Genomic DNA, 7,122 nt, shown 5'->3' with positions numbered 1-7,122 from the left:
GATAGATGGGAATCTATTTTAGAATATGTGACTTAAGATCTCTATGAGCGAACCTGGGAGGATGTCTCAATTATATGTGATTCATAGAGCTTACAGAACTCCCGATAGACTGTTCAAGATGGGTTTGAGGTCTGATTCCGAGTGTCCACGATGTTCGGAGGAACAGGCAGACATGTTACACATGCTGTGGCACTGCCCTAGATTGTCTGCCTTCTGTCTGGACAGTTGTATTGAATCGGATTGAATTGATATATAGGTGTGTCATTCCTAGAGACCCTTTGGTCTGTATATTAGGTTATGTGGAAGAAATAGCAGCGGTATCTATGGTTAAACTGGCGATTGCTAGACTGTTATTCATAGCAAGGAAATTGATAGCTCGGTTCTGGATCAGGTAGGACCCTCCGACTAGACGAGACTTTCTTACGCAGGCGGACCATATAATTTTATTGGAAAAAAGTATCTATACTAAGATAAATAAACTAGATGTATTTCAAAAGATTTGGCAGCCATGGATAGAATGGAATTAGAATTGTGGGGAGGATGCATAATGGTATAGATGATGTTCATACTATACAATTGTATTTGAATTGGGGAAGGAATATCGGATGGGAATTTGGGAAAGCATTAAAGGGGTCTCGAAGGGGGGGATAGGGAGGGAAAAGGGGGGGGAGTTATGTTCATAAAATATATGATTATCTGTGAATAACAGCTTGATGTCATTTGTTATCATTGATTTTCCTTAATAAAAATGTATCTGATTAAAAAAAGAAACAGCATTTTAGAATGCATCACCAAAACTGAACTGAGGATACTTACGTTCTTGAATCTGGGCCTGAACATCTAGGTCCTCCCACTTCGGTATCAGTTCACAGCAGATTTGCTCCCACAGTCGACGGGTCACTGAGAGATCAGCATGGCGGCGGTCACCCATATTCCACAACGGCTCCCTGTCTCTGACAAGATCGATGAGGAGGTCAATATCAAGGCCGACCTCCTCACCGTCCGAATCTGGAGCACGCTGTGAAACCTGTTTGAAAAGGGGGAAAAAAATTAACACCAAATTTGAAACATTGCTAACCTCCACCCAAAATATAACAAAAAACCTACACGACGACGGCCGCCACGTGAATGTCGCCGACGACCCTGGGAGCCACTGGAAGGACCTATTGCTTGGGCACCAGATTCCGAACTCTAGAAGAAAAAAAAAAATTATGTGCTTGTTGGTAGCCATTCTATGTGTTGTGTGCCATGTGATATATATGTTTTGTATGTGTTGTGTGAGGTTTGAAAGTATCAGTTTCTATGTATTTTGTTGTAAGAATCTAGTGTTATGTTGTGTGTAGTGTAGGGTGTGTTTCCGCAATACATCACAGATACATACCAATTGTGAGCCCTCTCCGTGTGTTTCTCCACCCCTTCCCTCATCTTCGGGGACCACCTCTTCTCCTGGGGAGTCAGCCTCATCAGCTTCCTACGATGAAAGATAAAGAAATACATGATACACACACACACACCTTAGGTTCACACTTACCTCTGTGCGTTGACGGCGAGGAGGAGGAGGGCTCCCCGAAGACATGGCTGCAGGCTCTCGGCTCTGTGGCAGGCTCGCGGCTCTGTGGCAGGCTCGCGGCTCTGTGGCAGGCTCGCGGCTCTGTGGCAGGCTCGCGGCTCTGTGGCAGGCTCGCGGCTCCTTCCGTCTTGGCAGGGTGTGGCAGGGTGTTGGCTCTTCTGCTTTTGGGCTGGAAATGGCTGAAGGCCTCATGGCCCTGCTTTATATATAGTCCAGGGGGCTGATCAAAATTTTTTGAGCATGCTCAGTGTAAAAAGCCGGATCCGGCGCTTTCCGGCGTCCATAGACATGCATTGTTGTAAAAAGCCGGAAAGGCCGGATCCGGCCTTTCCGGCTTTTTCGCCGGAGACAAAAAACGTTACAGTAGACGGTTTTTCCAGACGCCGGAATCGACTTGACGCCGGATCCGGCATCAGACCGGAAGGAACGCTGGCCGGATCCGGTTTCTCCGGGTTTCTATTCTGTTTTTTATCGGAAGAGCCGGAATTCGCCTGAAACAAAAAACCTGATGTGTGAAAGCAGCCTTATACTGATCAGTAAAATACGGCAGATAGGAGCAGGGGCATAGAGAATAATTGGGACGTTTGTTAGGCGTGTTTTACGGACGTATTTTATGCGCTCATACGTCCGTAAAACTCGCTAGTGTGATGCCGGCCTTACACCGCTGCGTATTTCTCGCAAGTCACACTGTTGGTCCGTGTGTAATCCGTATTTTTCTGGCCCCCATAGACTTTCATTGGCGTATTTTTTGCGCAATACGGTGACAAACGCAGCATGCTGCGATTTTCTACGGCCGTAGAAGACCGCATAATACGGATCAGTAAAATACGGCAGATAGGAGCTGGGCCACAGAGAATCATTGTACCGTATGCAATCCGTATTTTCTGCACCGCTCATACGTCCGTAAAACACGCTAGTGTGACGCCGGCCTAAGGCAAAAATTTTCGATAAAGATAAACTTAGGGATTCACTGTTTATTTGAAATGTAAAGTTATTATATAGGAATGTATGAATTAACATTGTTGAAAACAGAATTACATTTTTAAGCTTTGTTTTTCTTGCTGGAAAAAGTTCATATTAATGACAAACTTATTTTCAAAGTTGCATCAAGTTCTTCTTAGGGATTCAGTGTTTATTTCAAATTTAAAGTTACTATATAGAAATTTTACAACCAAGACACAGAATGAACAGTGGACGGCACTAGAGAAGCACAAATCAGTATGGACCTTGACTCTTTGAAGGATATCCGAAAAACACACAGGTGGCACGACTGCTCTGGGTGTGCGGTGCTCTGCACTGATAAGCAATCCACAGTAAATTAAATGAAACAAGAAAAGAACACAGTGCGGCACTCACCCTTTTGAAGCTGTGTAATCGTGCTCTTTATTGGAGAAAAATATACAAAACATCCGTTAGGACATCAGGTCTGCAGGAGGGTGCGGAGGTGGAGTGTGGACGACGGCCGTTTCGCACGGTATGTGCTTCAACGGGTCCAGTATATATATAGAAATGTATGGGTTTGCCTTGTTGAAAACGCAATTAAAGTTTAACCTCCGCTAATTTATTTTTAAATAGAGTGAAGTGGAAAGGAAAAATAGATTAAAAAAATTCAACTTTAGAAAAAAAAACTACCATAGGCATAGGTATGGCAGAATATGGCGCATAAAGACTCAATCCCTAAAAAGATCCTAATGAAACTTGGAAGATAACGTCGTTGTACTAATATGAACTAATTCCAATAAAAAAAAACGGAGCTTAAAACCGTTTTTTCCGTTTCCAAACATGAAAACACACTAGGCATAGGTATGGCAGAATATGGCGCATAAAGACTGAATCCCTAAAAAGATCTTAATGAAACTTGGAAGATAACGTTGTTGTACTAATATGAACTTATTCCAATAAAAAAAACGGAGCTCAAAAACGTTTTTCCGTTTCCAACCATGATAACACTGGAAGCATAGGTATGGCAGAATATGGCGCATAAAGACTGAATCCCTAAAAAAATCCTAATGAAACTTGGAAGATAACGTTTGTTGTACTAATATGAACTTATTCCAATAAAAAAAAACGGAGCTTAAAACCGTTTTTCCGTTTCCAACCTTGATAACACACTAGGCATAGGTATGGAAGAATATGGCGCATAAAGACTGAATCCCTAAAAAGATCTTAATGAAACTTGGAAGATAACGTTGTTGTACTAATATGAACTTATTCCAATAAAAAAAACGGAGCTCAAAAACGTTTTTCCGTTTCCAACCATGATAACACTGGAAGCATAGGTATGGCAGAATATGGCGCATAAAGACTGAATCCCTAAAAAGATCCTAATGAAACTTGGAAGATAACGTTGTTGTACTAATATGAACTAATTCCAATAAAAAAAACGGAGCTCAAAACCGTTTTTCCGTTTCCAACCTTGATAACACACTAGGCATAGTTATGGCAGAATATGGCGCATAAAGACTGAATCCCTAAAAAGATCCTAATGAAACTTGGAAGATAACGTTGTTGTACTAATATGAACTAATTCCAATAAAAAAACTGAGCTCAAAACCGTTTTTCCGTTTCCAACCTTGATAACACACTAGGCATAGTTATGGCAGAATATGGCGCATAAAGACTCAATCCCTAAAAAGATCCTAATGAAACTTGGAAGATAACGTTGTTGTACTAATATGAACTTATTCCAATAAAAAAATCGGAGCTCAAAAACGTTTTTCCGTTTCCAACCATGATAACACTGGAGGCATAGGTATGGAAGAATATGGCGCATAAAGACTGAATCCCTAAAAAGATCTTAATGAAACTTGGAAGATAACGTTGTTGTACTAATATGAACATATTCCAATAAAAAAACGGAGCTCAAAACCGTTTTTCCGTTTCCAACCGTGATAACACACTAGGCATAGGTATGGAAGAATATGGCGCATAAAGACTGAATCCCTAAAAAGATCCTAATGAAACTTGGAAGATAACGTTGTTGTACTAATATGAACTAATTCCAATAAAAGAAACGGAGCTTAAAACCGTTATTCCGTTTCCAACCATGATAACACACTAGGCATAGGTATGGCAGAATATGGCGCATAAAGACTGAATCCCTAAAAAGATCTTAATGAAACTTGGAAGATAACGTTGTTGTACTAATATGAACTAATTCTAATAAAAAAAACGGAGCTCAAAACCGTTATTCGTAATACTTACCAAAGTGATGATGGGAGAGCCTGGTGTTGCAGCTTGACTTCAGATATGCCCCAGCTAGCATGTCCACTTACTCTGCATTCTGTGGTTGCTAGGGTACTGGATGTGTGAGAGGAGGGTTTATAAACTATCTCAAGGTAGACAATATTAGGCGGATAGGTTCTCATTGCGTTACGGCAATCCGTTTAGCGCTAAGCGCTAGCGGGTTGCGCTAACGCAGTGTCTTTTTAGGGGTCGCATTAAACGTCCCCGCTAGCGCTAGCTGCAAGCAGCGTCCGAGGCGCGCCACAAAAGAACGGCACATCGCTAGCGCGTGCCGAAAATGGCACGCGCTAGCAACGCGCTTTAACATTGCTGGCAATGGGAGCGCTAACGGACGCGTTGCACGGCGTTAATTTCACCGTGAACGCTGTCTGTTAGCGCTCACCCGAAAACGAAATGAGAACCGAGCCTTAATATTATCTCACTCAAAACATCCCCCTCCTTCTCTCAGTTCAGGTACACAGAGAAGGGAGTTGTAAGGCTATGTGCACACGTTCAGTAAAAATGTGAAAAAAAACGCTTACATATGGTTCCCAATCATTTCAATGTAAATCCGCAAAACTTGTGCAAATGTTGTGATTTTTTTCCGCAAAAAAAAACATGTTCATTAATTTTGCGGAATCGCTGATTTCCCGCACACTGTAAAAAATCTACCATTGGTATAGACAAATATGACTAAAAAAATCTACCATAGGTATAGACAAATACATAGGCATAGGTAAAATCTACCATAGGCATAGGTAAAATCTACCATAGGCATAGGTATAGACAAATATGTCACATAGGGTTTTAGTATTTTCCTGTCAGCAGTTACTGCCCCAACAGTAAGAAAAGAGCAGCATCACAGGGCAGCACCATTTTGTGTGTGACTGCCCTGTGACCTGCTATCACCAGCAGTTACTGCATCAGAGTGACAGCTAGTTTACAGAGGAGCAGAACACAGTGGGCTCAGCAGAATCTGGACCCAAGAAGAGTGAAGACATGTGGTGTGCATGGAGCAGCATTGGGAGCTGTCTGGGACTCATCCCTCAAGAAGATAAGAAGGAGCTCCAGCTCTGCAGTGAATAGCCAGGCATTATGGAGGGAGGGGGAGATACATTGTATGGCTAAGGCCGGGGTCACACTAGACCATAATACGGACGAGCGCAATGCGATAAAAAATCGCATAGCACTCGTCCCAATGTTAATCTATGGGGCAGCTCCCATCATCCGATATTTTCTCGGCCGTATTCAGGATCCGAGTGAAATCGCAGCATGCTGCGATTGTCAGCGTTTCTTGGCCGAGAATCGCCAATGAAAGTCTATGGGGTGAGAAAAAATAGCACAGCACATGGACCATCAGTGTGACTTGCGAGAAATTCTCAGGCATTGGGCAGGTGACAGGAAAGGTTCAGCCATTATTTGCTCATTTTGCAAGTGTTTGAGAAAATCTCACCATACGGATGCCATACGGATGTCACACGGATCATTGGATGCGAGAAAATCGCATCCTCGCACTGCACACGGATCACTGTTTTGGTAACATTTGTGCGATTCTCGTCCGTCAAAAACGGACCTTTTTTTATACGTTGTGTGTGTCCCCGGCCTAAGAGTGACTGATGGGAGAGAAAGAGACGTGAAGTATGATGAGTGAGACACATATGGAGTGTGATGGGGAGATACACATTGAGGCTGTGTGCACACGTTCAGGATTTTTCGCATTATTTTGCGTTTGTTCGCTATAAAAATGCGATAAAAACTATTTAAAAATGCATACATGCATCCCATCATTTATAATGCATTCCGCAATTTTTGTGCATATGTTGCGTTTTTTCTGGGGAAAAAACGCATCGCAGTAAAAAACGCAACATGTTCTGCGCATGTCATGTCTCCTCCTTTGATGTGGGCTCCGGCGCTGAGCCCACATCAAAGTCACGACATGTCGGCTGTTTTGTACAGCTGACATGTGCGCGCAATAGTGTCAGGATGGTCACCATAGAGGTCCTTGAGACCTCTATAGTTACTGATGCCGGTTTGCTGTGAGCGCCACCCTGTGGTCGGCACTCATAGCAAGCCTGTAATTCAGCTATGGAGCAGCAATCTGATGATCGCTGCTATGTAGCTGAGCCGATCGAGTTGTGCCAGCTTCTAGTTTCCCATGGAGGCTATTGAAGCATGGCAAATGTAAAAAAAAATGTTTTTAAAAATATGAAAAAAAAATAAAAAATAAAGTTTAAATCACCCCCCTTTTGCCCCATCAAAAATAAAACAATAAAAAAAAATCAAACCTACACATATTTAGTATCGCCGCGTTCAGAATCGCCCGATCT

General features: G+C 42.5%; 1 long non-coding RNA gene across 1 annotated transcript; it reads right to left on the bottom strand.

Annotated features, from left to right (window-relative positions):
- Positions 1 to 817: 817 nt before the first annotated feature.
- On the bottom strand, positions 818 to 1,575 carry LOC138674062 (uncharacterized). The gene is made up of 3 exons (XR_011320458.1): positions 1,382 to 1,575; positions 1,108 to 1,191; positions 818 to 1,018 (listed from the first exon to the last, which is right to left on the bottom strand). It is a non-coding gene; the product is annotated as an uncharacterized lncRNA (long non-coding RNA).
- Positions 1,576 to 7,122: the final 5,547 nt, after the last annotated feature.

This window comes from Ranitomeya imitator, chromosome 4, assembly GCF_032444005.1.
Source record: "Ranitomeya imitator isolate aRanImi1 chromosome 4, aRanImi1.pri, whole genome shotgun sequence".
Classification (NCBI taxonomy): domain Eukaryota; kingdom Metazoa; phylum Chordata; class Amphibia; order Anura; family Dendrobatidae; genus Ranitomeya; species Ranitomeya imitator.
Note: the sequence above shows the minus strand (reverse complement) of the source record. Positions and strands in the feature narration are given on the sequence as shown.